The sequence below is a fragment of the Bos grunniens genome, chromosome 1 (genome assembly GCF_055505025.1).
Source record: "Bos grunniens cultivar Pamir isolate PY7600 chromosome 1, Bosgru_T2T1.0, whole genome shotgun sequence".
NCBI lineage: Eukaryota > Metazoa > Chordata > Mammalia > Artiodactyla > Bovidae > Bos > Bos grunniens.
Window position 1 is genome coordinate 47,592,036 of NC_141165.1, and position 21,092 is coordinate 47,613,127.

General features: G+C 41.4%; 1 protein-coding gene across 9 annotated transcripts in view; it reads right to left on the minus strand.

Annotated features, from left to right (window-relative positions):
• LOC147379398 (uncharacterized) overlaps positions 1–21,092 on the minus strand; it is a 281,421-nt gene that overhangs the window by 69,936 nt on the left and 190,393 nt on the right. The window lies entirely within an intron of this gene.

Here is a 21,092-nt window from a genome sequence, read left to right on the forward strand (position 1 = left end):
TTACAAGTTGGGAAAATTGAGGTCTGTGGTTAACTAAATTGCTTAAGATTACAAGGTAAATAAATGGCAGGGCCAGCATTTAAATAGCTATTGAGCCTGAGATAAGACCTAGATTCCAGCACTCCTGAAGGAAGGGCCACTTAACCAAGACATTTTTGTGCTGTTGCAAGCACAAGCATAAGAGAGGGAATCTCCTGGGCTGGTGGGCCTCAGCAGAGGGTTTCGACCAAGCGTTAGAAATAACTGAATCATAGTAGCCAGAGCACAGGGGCCTTGCCTAGCATCCCATGCCCTTGTCTGGGCATTTCTGGTCCCTGACTGTCTGATGAACAGGATGGTGAGCTTGATGAAATTCCAAAACATCACCAAGAGGGCCTGCACCCCCTCTGGAAAGCTATGCCATCCATTCTATTCCAATCGCCAGTCTCATACTAAGATCACTTCTGTCATATCAACCAGCGCAACAATTCTTAGGAAACTTAAAGGTAATTGTGCCTGATAAGCAGTCAACGGGGGAGAAAAAATGTTGAGATGGAAATCTTGATGTCACTGCACTCCTGCAAAACTCTAACATTCCTTTCTTTTTTCAACAAGTATTTATTGAGCACCTACTGTGTGCCAAATACACTGATGAAAAGAACGGTCAAGTTCTCTATTTTCATCTGGAAAAGGGGAAAGAGACAAGAAATAAGAAACAAACCATAAAGACTTGGTTATAAAGCTTTGGGGGGTAAGTACAATTGGGAAATGAGCAGGGATGAGGTGAAGGCTACATCTGAGGGGTGGAAGGGAGGACATGGGAACTGAGGCCTGAGGGCAGAGATGACAAGGAGGAACCAGCCCTGGGAACATTCCGGAAAGAAGTGTTTCATGGTCCTGCCCAACCTCAGCCCTGCCTGAGGAAAAAGAAGCCTGGCCACTTTCAGGAGACATAAACAGCAGGACGAGCATAAAGTGGAGAAGATATAGCAGGGCCAAGTCATGGGACCTCACTGGCTGCAGCAACAAAAAAGGAACTGACTCAGTCAGACAAAAAGCAGTTGGGGTGCCATGTTGGAGGACACTCCCATATACTCCTTTGATTTTGCTCTGAGAGTTTGGGGGACACCAGGCTCTACCCCAACTCACCTACTGAGTGGGCTGCTATGAAGGCTGCTATGAAGCTTTGGTGCTCCCTTCTATTGCCTCTAAGACTGATTACTATGTAGATAACTGGCATAGGAATGAAGCTCTCTGGATGGTGAGCTCCTTCTTCTCATCCTGCATGGCCATCCATCACTGGAAGGTGACAGACACTCCAGGAGGCTTGAAGCCAAGTGAAAAATACCCCTGTATTTCTTTCTGCACTTCAGCATATACACGTCAAAAAACAAGTCTTTTCCTCACCAGCCTGTCATCCAGCCATCCTGAGCTCCTCCAGGGTGAAAGGAGGATTTTTTGTGCTAGATAGAATACACAAGCTTTTGCTCTCGTGAAAATTTATTTCAGTGTTAAAAATGGGAAGGCTGCCCTCACACTCCACCACCAGCTAAGCTCTGGGCCCAAAGGGCACAGATGGAGCCCAATGAAACCTTGGGCTCCTTGGAGCAGTAAAATGAACTGGCCAGCTAGAACCATAGCCAAGACTCTGAGGATTTGTCTTCTTGAAGAGGAAAAAAACAGAAAAATTAAGAACTCCTTCACAACCTATATATTACTCTTTCATAGTTTACAATTATTTTAAAAATGCCTTTTAAACAAGCCATTCTTGTGGGAAAGCAGAACTTTAGCAAGGTGGGTTGGGACCAAATTGAATTGAAAAGAGATGTTAACATCTTTACAAGGATACTAACTTTGCTGGGTGGTCCCAAGGACAAGGAGTCCTCCCCAAAGAAGCAGCTTCCAGGGCTGAGAACAGCACTCAGTCTCTAATTGTCTGAAATTCAAGCTTTAAAATTCTTTACTTCGGATTTTCACTTTGGTTCTGTTTTCTGGAGACATTTATTAAGATGCAAATGTTCTTCAGTTCAGTTCAGTCACTCAGTTGTGTCTGACTCTTGGCGACCCCATGAACCACAGCACGCCAGGGCTCCCTGTCCATCACCAACTGCCGGAGTCTACCCAAATCCATGTCCGTTGAGTCAGTGATGCCATCCAGCTATCTCATCCTCTGTTGTTCCCTTCTCCTCCTGCCCTCAATCTTTCCCAGCATCAGGGTCTTTTCAAATGAGTCAGCTCTTCGCATCAGGTGGCCAAAGTATTGGAGTTTCAGTTTCAACATCAGTCCTTCCAATGAACACCCAGGACTGATCTCCTTTAGGATGGACTGGTTGGATCTCCTTGCAGTCCAAGGGACTCTCAAGAGTCTTCTCCAACACAACAGTTCAAAAGCATCAATTCTTTGGCTCTCAAAGTAGAGACATTACTTTGTCAACAAAGGTCTGTCTAGTCAAGGCTATGGTTTTTCCAGTAGTCATGTATGGATGTGAGAGTTGGACTATAAAGAAAGCTGAACGCTGAAGAATTGATGCAAATGTTCTTTGGGACAAGTAATCAACTTCTACCAAAGTCAGGTTATTACAGGAAAATTTAGGTAGAAAATAAGACTTACATAGGAGTGGGGCACTTGTATGAATGTGTATGTTTGCATACTTGCTTGTACCCTCATCTATGTGTGTGTGTGTGTATGTGTGTGTGTGTGTGTATGTGCAATCTGTGTATATTTCAGTGGGTGGACATGTCTCTGTGTCAGTGTTTGTATAGATGTGTGTAGTGTATGTGTATGTCTGGACTAGGAGTCCAGATAATAGGGTTTTCTAATTGGAGCCAATTATTGGGCTGGCCAAAAAGTTTGTTTGTATTTTTCTATAAGATCTTACAGAAAAACCCAAATGGAAAATTTTGGCCAACTGCATGCATGATTTTCTGGCCTCAGTTTTCTTATCTGTAAAACTAGGAGATCAGACAGGACATCTCTCAGGGCTCTTCATGCTCAAATGCTCTAGGATCCTGTAAAACTTTGTAAAAAGAGACAGGAAGCCCAGATCCCAGCCCTACAATTTCATCCACAGCCAGTCTATTGTCTCATTAGAAATTAGATGGCTATATTAATCTTTCACCAATGATAAGTGCAGATCATTCAATATTTATGGAGAAAAATCCATGGAGATACCAGCATTTTTTAAAGGCCGGGAACAAAATGAGTGACATCTCTCTGATTTCTTCATCTCTCTCTCTTCTGCACTTTCTGGAACAGTTGATGAGTATGTTTCTGAAAATATATGCAAAACTCTTCCCCCTTGTTCTGTGGTCCTCTTTCAGGAAAGAAATGATATGTCAGAGCTCCAGATGGACCTCTGTAGGTGAAGGCTGCTGAGCAAACACAGAACCAGCTTATGCGTGAGGAAAAGGAAAGGTGGAACAAGGGGAAATTGTCCCTTCCCTACAATTTACAAAGAATAGAATATTTGCAAATCACACTTATCCAAACTGTTCTTTGTCTCAATTTTATTTATCATACCACCTATATGATTCCCAGGGCTGCTATTTATTAACTATATGATCTTGGGCACATTTCTTAACCTTTCTGTGCCTCAGTTTCTTCATACATGAAATAGGTATAATAATTGTACCCACCTTTTTGGGTTAGGGTTAGATGAATTATTTTATATAAAGCCCTTATAATAGGGGCTTCCCTGGTAGCTCAGTTGGTAAAGAGTCTGCCTGCAATGCAGGAGACCCTACTTCAATTCCTGGGTCGGGAAGATCTGCTGTATAAGAGATAGGCTACCCACTCCTGCATTCTTGGGCTTCCCTGGTGGTTCAGTTGGTAAAGAATCCACCTGCAGTGCGAGAGACCTGGATTCGATCCCTGAGTTCCCTCCAGGGAGGATCCCCTGGTGAAGGGAACAGCTACTTACTCCAGTATTATGGCCTGGAGAATTCCATGAACTGTATACTCTATGGGGTTGGAAAGAGTCGGACATAACTGAGTGACTTTCACTTCACTTAGAATAGGGTACCTACTGAATGTTACTGATATTATAACATTGTTAGTATAGTGTCTATTGTGTCATTCAAAATATGAATATCTTCACACCAGTGATGTATACTGTTGGAAAGGGTAGGCTTGGAAACCAGGAGCCAGCAAATTCCAGGATTCCTTCTCTTTGCTTTTACATCAATAAATTATAATTCCAGATTTGAATTCCTCCATACTTAACATCAGCTGTGGGCCAAATGCCTGCAAGTCTGGCAAATGTATATGTTTCCTGGGGTGCTTACAATAGATTTCCATGGCCACAAGATACACCCATCCCAGGAAGCTTAGAGTAGCCTATGATCCTTACTGCCTCCTTCGTTTCATCAATCTGAGATGATTCAGAAATGATAGCTCCCCGCAGTTTTTTTAGCAAGCAATGAGCTTAATTTTACTGTTGTAGAAATATGAGTCTTTTTAATGCTGCACTGATTTTTAATGGCTGGTAAAAACATTTTCCTATAAAATGAATCTGTCCCATGCTGGACTTGGCTGTCCTGGGTGAGTCGCATCCCTCCTATACTCACTGGGTATGCATCCATCCCCCTTGCTGGTCTTTGTGCCCTGGCTCTCTTTAACCAGCATAGTTGTTTCAGTAGCAGGATGAAGATATAGTCATAACGTAGATAAGTCTAAATAGAACATTCTTCGTTTCTCTATTAATTAATTCAAAGTAGCTCCTGATGATACATTATATGTACAGCTAAAAACTTAAATTGTAAAGTAACTAGGTTCTCTCTGACTGTGCCCTCGGTCTAGATAATAGGTATAACTCAAAATCCTCCTTCCTTTCCTTAGAGGGTGGGTGTTAATGACTATAGACTGTTGCCTTGACTTTGGAGTGAGTATCTTACCCACTACCCTCCTCAGCCCCCTCCACTCCCATTGAGGAATGAATGGTCCCTCCTGATCCATCTTCCTTCCAACTCCAGTCTTTATTTCTGGTTCTAATGTTCCCAGCTGATGCAACTTGCAGTCCGCTGTCACTGAATTGTCAACCCGGGGGATTTCAAGTTCTGTCACAGGCAGAGAGGGGAGTGAATGAGCAGATCAGCCCAATGGAATACCTCACCTCTGACCTAGCCCTGTAAAGTGCTGGTCTTCTAAGACTCAGCCAAGTCCAGCATCAGATCTGCAGGTAGTGGGGACCACCCCACAGCCCAGGACACAGGAAATCTCAACCCACATTCACCACCATCAGGACTGAGCACCACTCTCAAACTTCAGCTACCTTCCTTTCATCCCCTGTGGTCCTGAGGACTTTTTGGGTGTTCTCCAGGTCCTGGAATTGAGAGAGCTCAGGGTAGGGGGTGGATAGAAGGGCATGAGTGCATCTTTGCTCAGGACATGTCACATCCTCTTTGCTCAAACCCATTTCCATTTTAAGACTTGTGTGGAACCAACTGGGCTCTGGAAGTGACTATTCTTTCCTCATGACTGCCTCTCTCTCCTACCCATTCTGTAGAGTTTTTTCTCCCTTCAGTTCAGTTCAGTTCAGTTCAATCGCTCAGTCGTGTCCAACTCTTTGGGACCCCATGAATCGCAGCACGCCAGGCCTCCCTGTCCATCACCAACTCCCAGAGTTCACTCAGACTCACGTCCATCGAGTCAGTGATGCCATCCAGCCATCTCATCCTCTGACGTCCCCTTCTCCTCCTGCCCCCAATCCCTCCCAGCATCAGAGTCTTTTCCAATGAGTCAACTCTTTGCATGAGGTGGCCAAAGTACTGGAGTTTCAGCTTTAGCATCATCCTTCCAAAGAAATCCCAGGGCTGATCTCCACTACCACCTCCTTAAATGAGAAACAGATGAGCCCAAGACTTTCCTGGTCAATCTTGGCCAGTAAATCCTCTGGTCATCTTAGTCCTCAGAAAAGTCTATACTAATAATAAATGTATCTTGCCTTAGCTAATAATAAAAACCCTGAACTTTATTTCAAGCTGCATCTTCTTTCCTCCTGCAGCTGGATCTTGTTGCGGGGGGAAGCCTGTGGTGGCAGAGGTGTCTGAGGGCTACCCTACCTGGCTGTTTCTCCACCCTATTCAGTCTAGTGGCCTCAGTTTCTGACTCTTTGTAGGAAAAGGAGCAGATAGTTAAAGCTATTCTTTCTTTTGGGCACCTCCCACCCCCCACCTTCCATTTCCCTACATCATCTGTGACAGGTTACTTACAATGCCTCCTGCAACCCCTGCACATGGGTGGCATACCTCCACACTTATGCAACAAAGGTGTCTTCACCTCTGCATAGGGTCTTCTCGGATCAGTTCAGTTCAGTCACTCAGTCGTGTCTGACTCTTTGCAGTCCCATGAACCACAGCATGCCAGGCCTCCCTGTCCGTCACCAACTCCTGGAGTCCACCCAAACCCGTGTCTATTGAGTCAGTCATGCCATCCAACCGTCTCATCCTCTGTCATCCACTTCTCCTCCTGCCCTCAATCTTTCCCAGCATCAGGGTCTTTTCAAATGAGTCAGCTCTTCACATCAGGTGGCCAAAGTATTGGAGTTTCAGCTTCAACATCAGTCCTTCCAATGAACACCCAATACTGATCTCCTTTAGGATGGACTGGTTGGATCTCCTTACAGTCCAAGGGACTCTCAAGAGTCTTCTCCAACACCACAGTTCAAAAGCATCAGTTTTCTTTATAGTCCAACTCTCACATCAATACATGACTACTGGAAAAACCATAGACATTGACTAGACGGACTTTTGTTGACAAAGTAATGTCTCTGCTTTTGAATATGCTGTCAAGGTTGGTCATAACTTTTCTTCCAAGGAGTAAGTGTCTTTTAATTTCATGGCTGCAGTCACCATCTGCAGTGATTTTGGAGCCCAGAAAAATAAAGTCAGCTACTGTTTCCACTGTTTCCCCATCTATTTGCCATGAAGTAATGGGACCAGATGCCATGATCTTAGTTTTCTGAATGTTGAGCTTTAAGCCAACTTTTTCACTCTCCTTTTTCACTTTCATCAAGAGGCTCTTTAGTACTTCTTCACTTTCTGCCATAAGGGTGGTGTCATCTGCATATCTGAGGTTATTGATATTTCTCCTGGCAATCTTGATTCCAGCTTGTCCTTCCTCCAGCCCAGTGTTTCTCATGATGTACTCTGCATATAAGTTAAATAAGCAGGGTGACAATACACAGCCTTGATGTACTCCTTTTCCTATTTGGAACCAGCCTGTTGTTCCATGTCCAGTTCTAACTGTTGCTTCCTGACCTGCATACAGGTTCTCAAGAGGCAGATCAGGTGGTCTGGTATTCCCATCTCTTTCAGAACTTTCCACAGTTTATTGTGATCCACACAGTCAAAGGCTTTGGCATAGTCAATAAAGCAGAAATAGATGTTTTTCTGGAACTCTCTTGCTTTTTTGATGACCCAGCAGATGTTGGCAATTTGATCCGTGGTTCCTCTGCCTTTTCTAAAACCAGCTTGAACATCTTGAACATCACGATTCACGTATTGCCGAAGCCTGGCTTGGAGGCTTCTTTACTCTTCTTGGATAGTGTTATGGAAATGTGTTCCCCCTCCAAAAAATAAGCTATGTTGAAGTTCTAACCTCAGGTACCTCAGAAAGTGCCTGTATTTGGAAACATTGTCCTTGTAAATGTAATCAAGTTAAGATGAGCTCATACTGATTATGGTGGGTCCTAAATCCAGTGGCTTCCCTGGTGGCTCAGACAGTAAAGAATCTGCCTGCAACAATCTGCCTGCTACTCAAGAGACCCAGTTTCAATCCTTGGGTCGGGAAGATTCCCTGGAGAAGGGTATGTCTACCCACTCCAGTATTCTTGTCTGGAGAATTCCATGGACAGAGGAGCCTGGCAGGCCACAATCTGTGGGGTTATATAGAGTTGGACACAACTGAGAGAATCCCAAATCCCATGACTAGTGTCCTTATAAGAAAAGGGAAATTTGGACTCTGACACACATAGGGAAAATACCACGTGACCTCAGTCGAGATTGGAGTTTTGCTGCCACAAGCTAAGGAACGCCGAGGGTTGAGGGCCACAACCAGAAGCTGGAGACCAGATTCTCCCTCTTAGTGCTCAAAAGGGAACCAGTCTTTCTAACACCTTGATATTGGATGCCTGGCATCTAGAACTATGAGAGAATAAATATCTGTTGTTTAAAGCTGCCTGGTTTGTGGTGCAGCCCTAGGGACAAACACACGCAAATTCTCCCTAGACCAAACTCCTTCTATGAAGGGACTACACTTTACTCACTTTGCATCCCCAGCCCCACTCAGCATGATGTCTAGAACACAGATACATTTCATTAAATGTTAAACACATGAATGAGATCTACGTGTTTGGAGAAAACATTCATATGTTGTGATGACTAGATGGCTACGAGAACAGTTTGCTTTTCATTTTGCCAATTTGGTCTTGTACAAAAGAACCATTAAGCTATAAAACTCAAGAAAGAGATGCATTATTTATCTAATTAAAACAAATGCTTGTTAATTAAAATTCATATTAGTTAAATTATTCAACAAGCCAACTTTTTTGAGTTCCTTGTATGCTGCCCTTATGTAAATAACTCTCTCCTTTAAAACAAGTGATACATAAAATGATCATTACTGGATTTCGAATACCTTTTTAAAAAGAGAGACATCATGGATGTCACCAGCAGCTAGTAATGTAGTGCTAATTCACAGAGCTGCTACTTCCTTGCTTGCCTTCTTACTCTCTCTTTATTAAAATTGTTTTCAAATTAAAGCAACTTTGCAGAGTCCTAGAGGTCTGAAAGCTTTACTTGGCTAACTCTTCTGGGAAGCTCACGTATCTATGCAAAATGGTCAGTATTGTCCCAAGGACAGATGCAGCAGGGTTTCTTCTTCCATTCATAGGCCTTTGACCTCTTTTCTTGCTTCTCTCCGTGGTAAATATGTTTGTGCTATCAGATGCAAGAAGGATGAAATCTTGAGAGCCCATAATATCAATACAGCATTAGGAAAGGAAAGGGAGCTGAGGTCTGCTTTTGTTTTTTTGTTTTTTCGGATCTCCACTCAGCTTGGTAGGCTCAAAAGAACAGGACAGGCAAATCAAGCAGATCTATCTCCAGCTCTTTCCTCACCAGATTCCTCTAATAGTGTGATTACAAATTAATAACTCGAAAGACAAAATCTTCAACTGCCCAAAGACATTCAGGACTCTGGGAAATCTGTTCTATAGTCAGTCAACATGTAATGCTGGGGGAAAGCACCCCTGTGATATCACAGAGCTAACTAGATAGAAGATGCAAACAAACTGAGGATGTGATTTAATTGGCGGGGGAGAAATGGACTTGGTGGATTTCAGCTTCTCTACCAGGAAGGTGGGTCATTGATGTAACATACTTTTAATTAAGGAAGTTTGAGAGGCTTCTTTATCACATGGGTAAACAATTTCTTAGAGTAATATCGAGGTTGTCAATGATTCTTTTATGTTCAAAAAACCCTATATTGTGCTGTAGGTCAATGAGAAGCTGTGGAAGGTGAGATCTGTTCAATACTCATGGCCTAAGGTCTGCAGAAATTTCCATAATATAAGGAAGATTCCTACAGGGACGAGAATGCTAAACTGCAGATTTTTTTTCTCCTGGCTATCTCTGCTCCTTTGCTTCATCTTCCATAAACACTGGTAGCAACATGGATTGCTAAGTTGCTTTCTTTTAAACAAACCCAGGAATTAAAATAAAAGCTTTGGCCAATCAAACTATCTTAATAAAAAAAAAAATTGTATCAACCTGAGCATGCATCAGACAGTAGGGTGAAAACTGTATGGATAGAATGATATTTTTAAATGTAATTACAGAAAAGGCAGCTGTTTATATGATTATATTCTGTCTTGGACTTGAGCTCCTAAATGCCCGGTAGGCTATCAGTTCTTTTTACCCATTGCCAAGACTTCTCTTTGCCCTGTATGTATTTATTTTTTTTAATCTCCACTGTTGTTTCAAACTAATTGTTACTGGGACTCTCGTGGTCAAATAAATATTCTAAAAACAACCATGTTTTCTTAGTTTTCTTTCAAACCATGGCTGTACATCCAGGTCTTTAGTGCCCTGGGCCCATTAAGAGAACACGCTGTTCTTAGTAAATAAAGACGAAAAAAGCTTAATAGGAAATTCTACCCAATTTAATATCTGACCAAGATCAGCTCAAAACAAAGACTTCTTACACAAAAGCAACAGATTACATTCAGCTAAATTTGATCAGGGAGTCCCTGGTGGCTTAGTGGTAAAGAATCTGCCTGTCAGTGCAGGAGATGCAGGTTCCATCCCTGGGTCAGGAAGATCCCCTGGAGAAGGAAATGGCAACCCACTCCAGTATTCTTGCCTAGAAATCCCATGGACAGAGGAGTCTGGGGGTCTACAGTCTATGGGGTCACAAAAGAGTCAGACACAACTTAGTGACTAAACAACAACAAAGTTTGACCAAGTATGGTATTTGAGAGAGAAAAGAAATTCTTCCTGCATCCTCCCCCTGCTGATGGTAATTTATCCCTTTTTTGAAGAAAGGCCAGGCTTTTGGACTATGTAGCTCAAGGGGAGGGTCTGACACATTTCTGTAGCTATGACGGAGGACATTGGAGGTCTTATTCCTGGCAATGCTGATTTGGGGAGACATTTGTCTCTTTTCTTCTGCCAAGTGCTTCATACACTTAGAGACTTCCCTGCCTTTTGAGTTTCAGAGACAGGAAGAGCCCACCCCAACTCTAAAAGTGAAAACTGCCGTATCTTTGCTTTTCTAGTCTCTCTTACAGAGAGGATGTGAGGTCATAAACTAGCCTACAAGAGTCAGACTCAGTCATACCAGACAGAATTGGAAGCCAAAGATATAGAGAAGTAGGCAGTGCAGGAATCCTCTCTCTGGTGGCAATGGTGCCTGCTGGTAGCAGGGCCACCATGTTCCAGGCTGAAGTGACTGTGCCTTAAATGCCATCATCTTGTGCTTGGTGGGTGCAACCATGGTTTTTCTCATCAGCCCTGCTCCGTGACATGATGACAGGCTCCATGACTGCCTGCTCCAGGTCTCTGGTTACTTAACTGTGCTTCTCCAATCCTCATGGTGATCTGTAAAGTACTCCCTATCCTGTTCATAACTCCTGGCTTCTAAAATCAGCTAGAGTTCTGTTGCTTGCAACTACAAGCACTGATCTTCATAAGTAAATATCAGCACTTCCTTTGCTCTAACTGCTGTGTAGGGTATGGAAAAATTTTCATTTATATCCCCTAAGGGAATGTCATTACTGAATGTTGATTGCTTTTCTTTAGTCTAAATTAATTAAATGACACAGTATCCATTGTAGAAAACAAACAGAGATTATTTTACACAGTATACTGTAAACAGTGATTATAATGTATGATCTTTCCAGAGAAATAGTGGGAAACAATATGTTCATTCAGACAGCTCCTGTCGGAAATTGCAAGGCGGTCCTCTATGTTGTAATCCCTTTCCTCCTTAGCTCTAAATGCAGCAAACTCCACACTGATTTAATAACAAAGTGACAGCAGTAAAACCCAGTGTGGGGATAAGAGTTGGAAATGAAGTGAGTGCATGAATCCTGCTAGTCTATGGAAACCATGTGCAAGGGTACAAGCATTTTTCCATAAAAATTATTAAGACAAGGCACCAAGCTACTGTCTTTGAGATGCAGGCAATGTAAAGCTATTTTTCAAGCTCAGGTCCAGCCTTGGGCCCTGCCCAAAGCTAGAGAACCAGGATACAAGGTGAGCTTGTTTTTAAGGAACCCAATCCCATGCACTGAAGTTTTTTTTTTTTCTTTTTTGCTGTATGTGTGGCACATACAATCTTAGTTCCATGTGTGTGTGTGATAAATTGCTTCAGTCATGTCCAACTCTGTAACCCTCTGAACTGTAGCTCACCAGGTCCTCTGTCAATGGGATTCTCCAGGCAAGAGTACCAGATGGGTTGCCAATTCCTCCTGCAGGGGATCTTCCCAGGGATCGAACCCGAATTTCTAATGTCTCCTGCATTGGCAGGTAGGCTCCTTACCACTAGTACCCCCTTGGGAAGCCCCTGACCAGGAATCAATCAACTCTGCTCCCCCTGCAGTGGAAGCAAAGAGTCTCAACCACTAGACCTCAAGGGAAGTTCTTGAAACTTTGTTTTTCTTTAAGCTGACTCTGGAGATGATGTTCAGAAGACTGACCAGTGGAAGCCTTCTGACCAAGCTGCCACACAGCCAGCCTCTGATCTAGCATCATCTGCACTACTTTCTTGGCACCCTGCTGCTGCTGCTGCTAAGTCGCTTCAGTCGTGTCTGACTCTGTGCGACCCCATAGACGGCAGCCCACCAGGCTCCCCTGTCTCTGGGATTTTCCAGGCAAGAACACTGGAGTGGGTTGCCATTTCCTTCTCCAATGCATAAAAGTGAAAAGTGAAAGTGAAGTCGCTCTGTCATGTCCAACTCTTAGCGACCCCATGGACTGCAGCCTACCAGACTCCTCCATCCATGGGATTTCTAAGGCAAGAGTACTGGAGTGGGTTACTCACTTGTATATTGGGTTAAGTGCCATTCAGCATTCATAGGCTCCCTGATTGTGGTCCTGTCTCTTCTACCGCTTGGGCTTCATTCAGAGCAGAGTTGACCCTTAATATGCGTTTATTAATTTACAAATTTGTAGAGCTCATGGATACTTATTCAGACTGGAGCTGAACTTTGGTGAAAAAAACATAATGAAATAAATATCCCAATCACATAAGGAGATTCTGATCTAGGATCATCCTAAAGGAGAGTGTGTTGGGTGTGTAGGCATAAATGGAGCCTCTGGGAGAAGACAGGAAGGATAGGGACTTTTCTTCCCAAGAAAAGAAAAAGCCAGGTTTTTTTTTAATTAGTTAATTAATTGGTTGGTTAGTTAGTTTGGTTTGATTTACTCTCCTGCACAAAGTACCAGAGCACTAGAGCTAACACTCATCAGCACATTCTATCAGCTGGCATCAGTGAGCAGGACATGGGAAGTGGCTTATCAACACTATCCTATATTTATTGCACATCTATGAAGCTCAAAGCCCTATGGAATATGTTAATTTATGTACTTCTAACAACCTCATGTTGTAGGTTTTCTTTTTATCTCACTTTACAGATAAGGAAATTGAGGCTCAGAGATGAGCCTGCCTAAAAGTCCATGGGTAGGAGGCAGCAGCAATGGGAGCGGGGTCCCAGGCCTTCTTAAATCATTCTTTCGACTTTGTTAAATATCTCATCAAATGTCTTTTTGATTACAAAAACAACTTATTCTGAGAGAATGAGAAGAGCTTTTATTCACTTATGGATTTGTAACACTTTTCTGTACTGGAATATACAGTACATCAATACAGGTTTTGATGGCAGAAATGTGTAATGTGCTAGACAACTCAAAATAGATGGGAATGAACTGACCTACTTCAGTGTGAAAGTCCTGGGGGTGGTTCAGTCCTCCACTCTCTTCCTAGAGAACATTCATCCTCTGAGAAGGTTGTGCCTGTCTCATAGCTTCATCCCAATTCAGATGAAACTCCTAAAATGTCTACTTCCAGCCCTTTTCTGCCCCTTGCCTTCTGTTCTAACCCTCTGGCTGCCATTCCTGCATTCACCTGAAGACTCTCTAGCTGGTTCCTGGAACATGGCTGTCCAAGAGAGAAAGCATTTGATAACTTCACCATAGAACTGCATCCTACTTTGGACCACCTCCACTCCCGCCCCATCTGTTTGGGAGCTGGTGATATTTTTTATTTAATATTCTGAGAAACGATTAAGTTTCCCATACTCAGCTTGACCCTGAAATACAGAAAAAAGCAGAAAAGATTCTGAAAAGGTGTAGCAGAGAAAAAAACACAATCATTATCCTGGTAGTCTCTAGGAAACCCAACTGGAAAACTATTTGGGATAACTTTCTGTGTGTGGAATAATCTAATTAATCCTAAAATCTGAAAGAATGGAAATAATGCATATTATTTATTTTAAAATGTTTATGCAGCTACATATGCCAGGCAGTTCACACAAGCTTCCCTGGTGCTTCCCTGGTGGCTCAGATGGTTAAGAATCTGCCTGCAATGCAGGAGACCTGGGTTCAACCCCTGGGTCGGGAAGATCCCCTGGAGAAGAAAATGGCAACCCACTTTAGTGTTCTTGCCTGGAACATCCCATGGACAGAGAAGCCTGGAGGGCTGCAGTCCATAGGGTGGCACAGAGTTGGACACAACTGAAGTGACTTAACAAGCAGCATGTGATTCCTCCCACCAGCCATGTACACTCCTCCCCTCATTACTGCCACTGTCATAATGCACTTCATCTACTCAACTAGAAAGGAGCGTTTACACTTGCCTTTCAAAAGTCAATGTCAATATCCGTGTAGGATTTATCACCTGAAAATTAATTATTAAACACATTCATCTCTTCTACTTGACCTCATACAGCAATGAGCTACACTTAACTTTATTATAAGCAAATTTCTCTTCATCCCACTTATCTGTTCCACGGTTCAAGCTCCAGCATGAGTGGGGAGAACTTAAGGATTCTCACCGGACAGGCCACAAGATGTCTGGACAGAGTCACATTGAATTACTGGCTTTACCTGCTATTTGTAAATTTACATTATAAATAGGGAGTTGATTTACCTGAATCTGGCTGATATGGGGAAATTGGATGCTATAATTATGCAGACAGACCAAATCTTTGAGTTAGGAGGTTTGGTTACAAATGTTTTTTAAAAGGAATAATGAGATTCTAAAAACAGCAAAATCTGCTAAAAGAGAGAAATAAAACAAATAAATAAAACCTCCTCAACTTTTTTCTTGGCTTTAAAAATGACAAAACAATAAAACTAATATCCTTGTCTCTGAGTTATGTATTGGAGGGCCTGCTAGAACATCTCTAAGCAATTTAATGAAGTACAAGACTTGCTGAAGACAGGTGATAAAATTGCAGCATGGATCTCTTGCCCTCTTCCTCCTCTAGCAAATAAATGTGGTCACATTTAAGAAATCAAAGAGCACCTTTTAAATAACATCTAAATCGTTTTCCTTCTTTCTTTCTGTGTTCCCTACACCACTTCACCAATTTTCTGAAATTCTAAAATTTGGGGCGTATGAAGGCAGTAATTATTCCAGAAAGTTGCTAATCCTGATGTTGACGAAGTCAACATGTAATAATAATTAAAACACACTAGCTCATAAATACTATCTTTTATTGGGTTTCCAGGAACTGTGCTTACACAGTGAGTTCTATGGCCAAGTTTAATTGGTCAACATTAATTCCAACTTTTCCATTTATTCCCTCTTCTGAATGATGTTTTCCATAATCTATTTGCAGTATGCAAGAACCCCTCCCCAAGATCTCAAGCATCTCTTTTCTTACATGGCTTCATAAGGTTTGTATGGGAAAAGAATCAGAGCAAATGTATGCAATATTTCTTTGATTCAGATCAGTGAGAATAAGGATATAGCTATATCTCAGCAAAGTATAAGCATTACATGGGCAGTAAACACCCTTATGCTCTGTGTCCATGTGGTCACATTTCTGTGTTTCATTTTCTTTTATAGCATTTATGAAATGTCTCTATAAGAAAATGTTTCTTTTCATTTTATGGCTTTATAATTGTAAGTATTGCACAAGTAATACTTAACAATGGGAAACATTTTCAAATGAGAAAGAAAATCATTCTTAATTTCACTTCCTACTAAATCATGCTTTCATCTTTCCTTTTCCAGGTCTGTCCAGGCATATGGGTAATGTTGTACACAGCTATAATTCTCTAAGTTAAATCTTGACAAGTCACATGTTACATAATGTTGTGACATATTTTTCCACATAGCACTGGGCTGTCCATAATCAAGTTAGCCTTGCCTATCGCAACCAGAATACCTTGTTCAAGGTATTCAGCAATATCAACAATATCTCATGGTTTTCAAAGGATGTCATTGCTCAACAACTTTTGAGCTTCCTGATGGTAAGCTACTTTAGACTTGCTGTCATGTTTTTGATCTATTTCAGGTGTGATAAATCTTTGTATTTTAAGGGCTGGTTGATTTTTGAACTTTGTCATATTTTGTCAAGTTTGATAAATACTGTTGAAGTTGGCTAGAAAAACAAGTAGAAGTAAAAAGCACCGCAGCTGGTGAGTAACATCTTGAGATACTGAGTTTCTCATGTGATACATAGATTGACTCCAAAGATCATTTCCAAAGAGAGTTCCAAAAGCCACTGGAATAAACCATAATAGAAAAGAATGTAAGAAAGAATTTATATGTACATATATATATATATGCTGCCTGCCACTGCCAAGTCGCTTCAGTCGCGTCCGACTCTGTGCGACTCCATGGACTGCAGCCTACCAGGCTTCTCTGTCCATGGGATTCTCCAGGCAAGAACACTGGAGTGGGTTGCCATTTCCTTTTATATATAAAACTGAATCACTCTACTATACAGGAGAAATTAATGCAACATTGTAAATCAACTCTAAATTTTTTTAAAAAGCTATTTGAGAAACGGTAGAACGAGTATAACAATGTTGGTCTCTCATAGAACCATCCAGAAGGGTACAATGCTCATTTGAAATTTCTAATCCTTGCTTGTGATTTGTAAAAATAGTTCCGTTAATTTATAACTTGGCACCTCAGCCCAGCAAGCCACTGATGGCTGCCTTATGCCTCTAGCTCTGCAGGGACAATTGCCTTGAGGTTCTGGGGTCCCAAGAGCACACACCCCTCAAACCTCTCAGATCTAAAGGTCAAGCCTCTACTGTGAGAAAAGTCAGACTCCTCCCAGGCTAGCTACATTTGGGAAGAGCATCCAAATAAGAGTCTCTGATATTCTTCTGTGCAACTCATTTTAGTATCGGAGGGGGCAGGTTATCTGTAGCTGAAAGTGTGGTGGTTTGTGCAAAAAAAACTTCAGTGTCTGAGGATCAAAAGACTAGTGTCTAGTCTTAGCCCTATACCAGCTAGGCTTTAGGATGTCATTTCTCTTCTCTGGGTGCTAAGCTGGTGATTCTCCATTGATCACCACCTGCTTTGTTCTGTGTCCTGCTGTGGTCCCTGGGAGCTGATTTCTGTGGTGGTTCTCTAACCCCCTGGTTTGGCAAAAAAAATCACCTGTAGGACATCAGAGAGTACAAAAGAAGAGGTTGGTGTATTAATCCTACACATTGTCTCTCTCCTTCTCGTGCTCCCTCGGGGTAGTGGTTTGCCTGAGGCTGTGCTCCTCTGCGGCTCTGTGGTCACTGCTTCCATTAGGTGACCTCTGTCCGCAGCTTCCGCTCTTGGCAGATTCTAGTAACAGCCTCCTGGTTCTCCCTTTAAGCCAACCACGGGGAGTAGTTAAAACTCCCCATTGTTACTCCCAGAGTGCTTCAACACTCCTAACTCTGCCCAGACCTCCAAAATAGTTCCTTCAAAAATCTCCCTTTAGTTAAGCCTTCTACACCCTGTGGGGGCCATGTCTGATGGGGTTGTGTAATATATGTAATACAGGGTTCAGACAAGTTGAACCTTAAAGTCCCTTTAAGCCCTTCTGTTCCTTGACCACACTGTTTGCTGACTGAAGTAGGGTAATTTTACAACCACAGACTTGCTCAAAGAACAGTAACCCACTTTTCTAAGGAGGCCTTGACTTTCAATTTTATTATTTTTAAAGTCAACCTAAGATGGCTTTAATAGTCAGTAGTCATCATCCATTCTAGTAAACCGCTTAGTCAAAATATTTGGCTTGCAGCTGGCAAATAGGCCCTAAAGTGAATTCTTTCTATCCAGGTCTTATTTAAGAACCTCAGGATTAAAAAGCCTGTAATTAATTAGGGCACCTTTTCTTTTGCCTGATTCCTGAAGTCCACCTTGCTCCATCACATCCCTGCTGACCTGTCTGCTGGTTTGTCAGTCTGTCTTGCTGGCCCGCGTCCATCTGGCCTATCTAATTGTAACCGCTGGGATGTAACTGGACACCAATGGCATTCTCCTTTTTGAGTAATCGCATCAATGAGTTATATTAGCTGTCATATTAAAGTAGCTCTCTGCTAACCTCTGGTAATATGAGATCATAGTCACCATTAGCCTTTTCTTTTTTTTTTTTTAGTTGGGTAACACCATCACCTTAATGTTTTTGTCTTTTTAATCCAAACGGATAAAATCCAAGAAGAACAAAAAAAAACTAAGGGAGTTGAGGGTGAGTCAATCTTTCATTTCTAGAAGTATTTTTTTTTTCTCAAAATACAAAAACAAACATTAAACAGAGATCTCATGGAATATCCAGAATGGTGATTTCCTGGCAGAGAGATCACACATTTTCTTAGAAAGGATGGAAGGGTAATCGGGGCTTTGGGAACATCAAATTTAACTTGGAAAATAACTGGGGTGGGGTGGGGAGAATGGATATAATAATTCTGTCAATTTTACCACCTTGGTCCCTTCCACAGCAATATTAGAGCTGAATTAAAATAAATATCAGCAGCTTACTTAACTGCCATATTTTGTTACCCATCCAAGATGAAAAAGTAAGTGGTTTCTAGCTTTTTTTAATCTCTTGCAACGTGGATTCAAAGTCATTTTACCGGATTTTTAAGGTGTTTTCAAAAATGCCCTGGATTTCATTTTTTTCCTATTTAAAATGGATCAAATATACTTTGCTTTCAATGTCTTGTGACTCCAATATATTTCTCGATGAGTGTGATTTGAAAATAACAAACACTGATTTCATAAGCTGATGTCATCTGTCATAAATTTATATTCTCAAACCTTGTTAAACTCAGAATTGCTACTTGGCATTGTCATGGCCCTGGACAATCTTTCTGTACTTGCCTGGGGGCAGGAGGATGGGAAACAGGAAAATCTAGCTGAGGACATAGATGGGAAGTGAGAAGAGTTTGAGAGGACTTCGGTGTACAGAATTCAGAGCAGCAGTCCTCTGTTCATACAACACATACTTTCCCTCCCCATGTGGCTCCACCTATGGAGAAGGGCTGCTGGATTAACAGCTTTGAGAAAGGGAAACAAACCAAATTACTCAGTTCAGTGAAAATGAATCAAATTAAAAAGTTATCAATTTGGGTAGTTTCTCTTTTCCCTTTCTTCCTTCCTTCCTTCCCATCTCTATCTTTCTCTCTCTCTTCCTTCCTTTCCTCCCTCCTTCCCTCTTTCCTTTCTTCCCTTTATTTTTATTCAGTGAAGTGGCCAGTGTCAGAACAATTAAAAACAACAGAGTTATATAAACAGGAACATTAAGATATAATTGGGTTCCTTGAAAATATATTAATCAGATGCCAATGAGAGTATCTTGAGTATGATGCCCTATTTTAAATGTTAAGAAAAGAGTGACTATGTTTGGCATGACCTGCCTATGTCCCTTTAGTATAAATACACTGATTGAATTTCCGCTTTTTTGGCAGACCATTTCTGGGCTTTTAGTGGCAGCTGCTGTTCCTGCTACTGCTGCAGTTTGCTACTACCACCCTGCTCTGCCTTTCTTGGTGGAAAGTCGGTTTGGTAAACTGCCAACTCTAGAGATGATTTCTATAGTAATAGATTGCCCAGGGCCATGGAATTACACACAGCATCATCAACTTCTGTCTAAATTGAACAACTGCGATAGCTATAGTAAAATAAAGCCTTTTATAATTAAATGCTTAAAAACAGAGCCAAGGAAAGAAAAGGAGGAGGCAGGAAATCTCCCTAATGAATGAAATTCTAATCAGTGTAGTGTTTTTACTTCTAGCAATCTATTTGTTAGAAATATGAGAAGGAAGTAATTCCTATGTTAGTCTTTTTCTATTCAATAATATCTTTCTAACCATGTGCCTGAATACACCAAGCTGTCATTTAAATTTCTAGTTTGAACACAAGTGGGGTTTAGTGCCATCACAATGCCTACTCTCATGGCATCATAGGATTACAAGTGGTCTGGAGCAATCATTTCTTTGCCCAAGAAAATGGGAAATTTCCAGAACAGATACATTTCTAGTCTTTTCTTGAAGCCTTTCAGAATTTGAGGTTCCATAATTTCCCTGTGATGGGTTTCAGCATCACATGATCCTGGGACACAATACATCTGTTTTAACTTAAAGAAGGATCTATTGCCTCCAAGACAATGACTTCATCTTACCAGACATCATCTCCTTTTCTCCTTAATGAGAAAGACCAATGCAATGATCTATAAATCCCTCTGCCTCAAAGATTCAATTCCCTTACACTGATATTTTGGCTTCTCTTGAAAAGCAAACAACCTTCTACTTAAAGGCAGAAGAAGGAGCCTGTCACATAGAAGGAGCCACTAATATCTATTGAATGAACAAATGCATGCATGCCTCTTCTAAACCCTGTTCTCTTGACCGAGAAATTAAATTTCTCTCAATTTTTTTCACTTTACTAATTTTTCATCATAAAAGCTAGGGAGATTAGGATGCATAGTAGAAAGAAAATGCATAGTTAAATGAGATCTAATCAAATTTATAAGCTTTTGCTTAGCAAAGGAAACCATAAACAAATTGAAAATACAATTTACAGGATAAGAGAAAATGTTTTCAAATGATGCAACTAACAAGGTTTTAGTTCCCAAAATATACAAGCAGGTCACACAGCTAAATATAAAAAAACAAGCAACCCAATAAAAAACCAGACAGAAGATGTAAACAGACATTTCTCCAAAGAACACATATGGATGTTCAATAGGTACATGAAAAGATACTCATCACTGCTAATTATTAGAGAAATAGAAATCAAAACTACAATGAGATACCACCTCACACCAGTCAAAATGGCCATCATCAAAAAGCCTACAAATACAAATGCTGGTAATAGTGTGGAGAAAAGGTAACCCTCCTGTACTGTTGTTGGGAGTGTAAATTGATACAGCCACCATGGAGAACAGTAAGGTGGTTTCTTAATAAACTAAAAATAGAGCTTCCACATAATTCAGCAACCTCAATCCTGGGCATACATCTGGAAAAGACAAAAACTCTAATTCAAAAAAATACACACACACCAATGTTCACAGTGGCACTGTTTATAATAGCCAAGACATGGGTGCAACCTAAGTGTCCATTAACAAACAATTGGATAAAGAAGATGTGGTTTACATATATACAGTGGAATATTA